Source organism: Salvia hispanica, chromosome 3 (genome assembly GCF_029641045.1).
Source record: "Salvia hispanica isolate PSC_SH4W2 chromosome 3, Shi_PSC_v1, whole genome shotgun sequence".
Taxonomy (NCBI): Eukaryota; Viridiplantae; Streptophyta; class Magnoliopsida; order Lamiales; family Lamiaceae; genus Salvia; species Salvia hispanica.
In genome coordinates this window covers 35,648,856-35,655,505 of record NC_142694.1, presented here as the reverse complement: position 1 = coordinate 35,655,505, position 6,650 = coordinate 35,648,856, and positions in this window count along the sequence as shown.

Genomic DNA, 6,650 nt, shown 5'->3' with positions numbered 1-6,650 from the left:
GTCTTGTTCTTGTATAAAGAGTCTATTTCCTCTTGCATAGCCCTCAACCACTTATCTTTCTCATGAGTCCTTATTGCTTCCTTGTAACTGGATGATTCATGATACTCAATCTCTTCAGCCACCGCAAGAGCGTAATAGAGCATATCATAATCACTATATTTTGTTGGCAATCTTCTGTTCCTCTTAGATTTTTCTCTAAGTGTTCTCGACTTATCAGGTACTGTTGTCTGAGTTACTTCATCTTGAGTGTCTTGAGATTCTCCCATATCATCAGATAAAGTAAAATTTTTGAAATCAAGATGGGGATGTGAAGGATGGTTGGAGCTTCAATCTCCTGCAAAAATGGGATATGCAGTATAGTTGTAGATAACCTTAGACCATCTCCAGCCATTTGCACCAAACTCGAACTCATTTTTGGGTATACGTCAACACCAAAAGTAATTTTACACTAATCATTTACACCAAAACTTCAACAGACACCGAATATCTGGTGTAAATCCATAAAAAACACCAAAAATGGATTTGAATTTGGTGTAGGGTTGGAGATCATTTTTACACCAAAAATGGATTTTGGTGTACAGTTGAAGATGGTCTTAGACTTTTATTTTTAGTGGAAACTGCTGGGCTTTAGCAAAGTGTGAACTAAAACCAAATCAACCAATGAGCATGAGTAATGTGTATGCAAGATGTACTCACCAATAAACTTCCAATTTTACTATTTTCATCAGTCCATCAATAAACTTATCATTTACTTTTTACTATGACTCCAAATTCCACTAACTTTATCTCACTTACATTTTATTATAAAATCAATATATATAACTTGGACTTTCTACTACTAACCCATAACAAAAAGCTCATTACCCCGCCCTCAGATTAGCAACCGCATTATCCCCAATCAAGACCGACAACCCGGAAACCTTATCAGCCGCCGTCCCTGACCTCTGCGCCGCGAAAAGCATCTTAATATCCCCATGCTGCCCCAATTCCCTCTTCTTCTCCACCACTCCTCCGCATCCTTGAACTCAATCTTCTTATCACTCCCGATCAATTTCCCCTCTGTAGGGATCAGACCACTCGGGATTCGCTAATTACCGGAACCTCTTTTATTGATTGGTTCTGAGATGGCTAATCTCAGAGGTACAAGCCAAATACAATCGTGGTATCTTGATTACACACTAAGTACTATGTTACAAACAGAAACCCTAGACTAAGCTTAAGAACTCCTTGGTTCTTGAGAGTCAATCCTTTCTGGTTGTACCTGCACACTTAGTAGCTGAATTAGTCACACAAGAGATTGATCCCGAAGGATCTAAACACAAAAGAGACTAAGTCAGAGAATCGGGCCACGAGTGGCTCAGGTCACAGCAGTGACTGCACTAGGCCTCAGACCTCCCCAATCCTCACAGCAAGTCACAAAGGAGGGCACCGTTGAACGAACTCAAACCAGAGATCAGTGGAACCCTAGATCTCACCGGTCAACGCACACCACGGCCGTCTCACAGGCGGACAGACTCTCACAACCCCAGAACACAGCCAAGAACACAAGACCCCTCACCACACACTCCAAGCACTTCGGGATTGGTCACAAACAACAGACCAAACCCTAGAAAGAGAAGGAAACCGAAGAAGTTGCCTAACACTCAATCTACACCGGTGGAACTCTTAGGAACTGAGAATCATCGGTGGAACAGAAAGCTCGAAGGAGAACTCCGGCTAGGTTCGCCGGAATCTTAGAGAGACGGGAGAGAGATGAAGACGGTTTCTGGAAACTAAGAGAGAGAGAAAGAGTATCGAATGATGAGAAGACTAACCGGTCTCTCTCACTTAACAAACACAACACTCATCCAACGGCTGTAAGCCATGATCCGCGTGGAGTAGCCAGGTGTCACACATCCAGCCATTCTGGATAAGTAAACGGGCCAGGCTCGATTTGGGCCAATAATTAATCTTATGGGCTCAACAATAATAGCAGCCCAACCGAATAATAATAGAAGCCCAAAGCAAGGAGTCCAATATCCAACACCCTCCATAAAATGAGCAAATGGACGTGTACTCCTCTCTTATTGTTCCATCAATTTATAAATACATGTGTTTAATTCATATGGCATGTGAGGCGAGACCTCAGCGCTCGCGCAGGCCACCGGACCGATTTGGAGACTTGGTGCCTCACTAGTTTTATTTCTTTAATTCTGAATATTAGTTACTACTTACTACGAATCTTTTGGGATATTTTAGATATTTTGCTTAATTCATCTAATAGGCCTTGTTATTCTTTTTCCCAATTTGTGAAATATTCTTGATATCTTATAAACTAACGGAACAATAATAGGAGTAAACATCCATTTGCTCATCTTATGGAAACTCTCCAAATAATATTAATTGTGGAAATTTCCATATCTAATTGGCGTTATATACTATGACAATAAATATATATATATATATATATATATATATATATATATAGGAGTGTTATATTGCTAACTCAATACCTAATTGCTAATTACAACTAAATAATAGCCATTAGATATTCAAATTAAGGGCCTAGATCATCAACCAAGAAATATCAATACGATCAACAAAAAACGTCAATAAAGCCATAGGATTAATTCCATAAAATATCAATAGGGGTATTAATGTCAATTAACTACATGTTTAGTTATAACTAACTTTTAAAAGAAATCCCAAAACTTTAAATTCATATAACATATATCAAATTAAAGATAATTTTATAAGGATTCCAACGATATCATATATGCATATGTTCCGACGTCAAAATTTGAAAAAAATTTTGAACATTTTTCAATTTTTTCGTAAAGCAGAAATGTCAACATACTATATAAAATATGTCAATAAAATACATGTAGAATGTCAATATAAGCAATGAGTTAACATTCTTAAATCATCATGTTGACATTCTCAAAGCATTGTGTTTATATTTCCGAAACACTATATTGACATTTTCATCTAAAATCCTAATTTGGCGTTTTTTTTTATCTTTTTTTATTTTATTAATAAAAACAAAAATTACACGTGGCAAATTGTAGACTACACGTTTTCTAAAATCCTATGGCCTCAAATTAGTTGTAGTTAGCAATTAAATGATGAGTTAGCAATTGATCACTCCCATATATATATATATATATATATATATATATATATATATATATATATATATAGAGTTGTGATCAATGTCGAACCAATTTTAAAGACCGAACTAGAGACCAAATCTGGGCCATTAGATCTAGTTTTTTTGATGAGATGTGCTGCTGTGAAAATTTTTTCAGCTTCATTACAAGCCCATTTTACTTCATTATATAGGTTTATTACTTCATTTTGTACTTCAAATGCTTCTACACATCCTTCATTCCAATAATTTATTACATTATTCCATGTGTTTATTAAACCATATTAGCGTCATGGCGTTGGTGATAGATATTGTAGAGAGAAAGAACGGCACGCGACGGTGAAACCACATTTACGTACTGGAATGAAGTAAAAACCTACTGGAATGAAGTAAAAACCTACTAGAATGAAGTAATATATTCTGGAACGAAGTTAAATCTTCGTAACATGTTAGTATGACTTATTTACCTTCAGATGAATTAAAATAGGCTCGTGATGAAGGCGAAAATAATTTATAAATTTCTGTATTTTATCCATAAAAAACTAGATCTAAAAGCCCTAATTTGGTAGGTTCGGTGGTTCGGTCTTTAAGAATGGATTTGTGGATAATGGGACTCTATATATATATATATGTATATATATATATATATATATATATATATATACATATATAGGTGCATTATAATGATAACCCTAATTTGTGTAATAACCCTATAACTAAATCTCCACCACACATTTTTAAAATATGTGGTCTAGATTTAATCTAACAAAACTATCATTTTATCAAACAAAACTATCATTTTATCAAATATTAAGGGCAAAATTGTCATTTCGTTCTAAAATTTGGTGGGAACGAAGGAAACTTGATGCTCCATGCAATTTCTCTAACATCAAACCCTCTGAATCGCGTTTCAAACCCTACGAATCGAAGGAAAAATCATCACAATTCTGGAATATGTCGAAGGAAAACGCTGAAGCTTCACCGAAGAAAGGTTGGATGAAGTTTATTACTTATTTCACTTTTGATTTTGCTCGATTTATCATTTTGCTGAAGATTTTCTCGATTTTTTTTAGATTCTGTAGTTTTTTAGTGTAGATATTTCTTACATTTATACAATATCGTTCATGCATAACAATATTGAGAACAGTCTACATATTTAGATTTACATTTTACTGTGTATGCTGCTGGTGTGTGTTTCTCTGTGTTTGTGTGTGTGTTTTGCTTTGTTTACGTGTGTTTTGCTGTGTGTGTGTTGCTATGTGTTTGGTTGATCTGTTTAAATGTAGAAATTGTGATTTTGCTTGATAAAATGATACTTTGGGTGCATAAAATGATAGTTTCTGAAAATGATAAAATGATACTTTGTGAATAGTGTTTTGTTTTACTTAAGTGACAAGTTATGCCCTCTCTGCTTTTTTGAACTCATTGAAATTCAGAAAATGATAGTTTCAGAAGATAAAATGATAATTGCCCTTGATAAAATGATAGTTTCAGATTATAAAATGATAGTTTCATGGGATATGGGATAAAATGATAGTTTCATGGGATAAAATGATAGTTTACATTATAAAATGATAGTTTGATAGGATAAAATGATACTTTATGTTTGTTTGTATGTGTGTCCTGATGCTACTGCTGCTGTGTTTGTGTGTGTGTTGTTGTGTGTGTCTCTGTATTTTTGTATGTGTGTGTGTGTTGCTATGTGTTTGGTTGATCTGTTTAAATGTAGAAATTGTGCCTTTGCTTGATAAAATGATACTTTGGGTGCATAAAATGATAGTTTCTGAAAATGATAAAATGATACTTTGTGAATAGTGTTTTGTTCTACTTAAGTGACAAGTTATGCCCTCTCTGCTTTTTCGAACTCATTGAAATTCAGAAAATGATAGTTTCAGAAGATAAAATGATAATTGCCCTTGATAAAATGATAGTTTCAGATTATAAAATGATAGTTTCATGGGATATGGGATAAAATGATAGTTTCATGGGACAAAATGCTAGTTTACATTATAAAATGATAGTTTCATGGGATAAAATGATACTTTATGTTTGTTTGTGTGTGTGTCATGATGCTACTGCTGCTGTGTTTGTGTGTGTGTTGTTGTGTGTGTCTCTGTGTTTTTGTATGTGTGTGTGTTGCTATGTATTTGGTTGATCTGTTTAAATGTAGAAATTGTGTCTTTGCTTGATAAAATGATACTTTGGGTGCATAAAATGATAGTTTCTGAAAATGATAAAATGATACTTTGTGAATAGTGTTTGTTCTACTTAAGTGACAAGTTATGCCCTCTCTGCTTTTTTGAACTCATTGAAATTCAGAAAATGATAGTTTCAGAAGATAAAATGATAATTGCCCTTGATAAAATGATAGTTTCAGATTATAAAATGATAGTTTCATGGGATATGGGATAAAATGATAGTTTCATGGGACAAAATGATAGTTTACATTATAAAATGATAGTTTCATGGGATAAAATGATACTTTATGTTTGTTTGTGTGTGTGTCCTGATGCTACTGCTGCTGTGTTTGTGTGTGTGTTGTTGTGTGTGTGTCTGTGTTTTTGTATGTGTGTGTGTGTTGCTATGTGTTTGGTTGATCTGTTTAAATGTAGAAATTGTGCCTTTGCTTGATAGAATGATACTTTGGGTGCATAAAATGATAGTTTCTGAAAATGATAAAATGATACTTTGTGAATAGTGTTTTGTTCTACTTAAGTGACAAGTTATGCCCTCTCTACTTTTTTGAACTCATTGAAATTCAGAAAATGATAGTTTCAGAAGATAAAATGAAAATTGCCATTGATAAAATGATAATTGCCCTTGATAAAATGATAGTTTCATGGGATAAAATGATACTTTAACTTTATATAATGACATAAACTGTTTAACACACTGAAATCTTTTGTTTATTAGGAAAGAACATTCATGATGATGATGATTATGAACATAGAACATTAGCAGAAGAAGTAGAACATATAAGAAATAAGAAGAAAAGAAAGAATGATGATGCAACTGATGGTAAGACAGCATCAAAGAAGGGCAAGAAAAAGTTGTTGAAGATATTACAGTCATTAAGATAGCAACTTTGGCAGGAAGAAGGAATACTGACTTCTTCGTTGACATGCTTGAATCTCTAAACGAGAATCAAAGAAGAGCTGTTGGAGAGATTGGGTTTAGCGCACTCCTAAACTTCAATATAAGAAGTTTCCCAAGAGCAATAGCGTATTATCTGATCTACAACTTTAACCGTAAAAGTTCATCAATTGAGTTGAACAGTGGGGAATCACTGTTTTTAGATGATGAAGATGTTCACATAACTCTTGGGTTCCTGATTGGATCTTTACCTATCAATAAAAGCAAATTTCAGAAAAATACCCACATCAAAACTGAAATTGCTAAATTCTGTAAAGGTGGAGAGAAAAAAATGGTGCCAAAGTATGTTGTAGAGCAGATGGAGAGAGACAAAGAAGGTGGTGAGTTGTTTAAATGGACTTTTATGGTTCTCATGGAGTATGCCTTGATT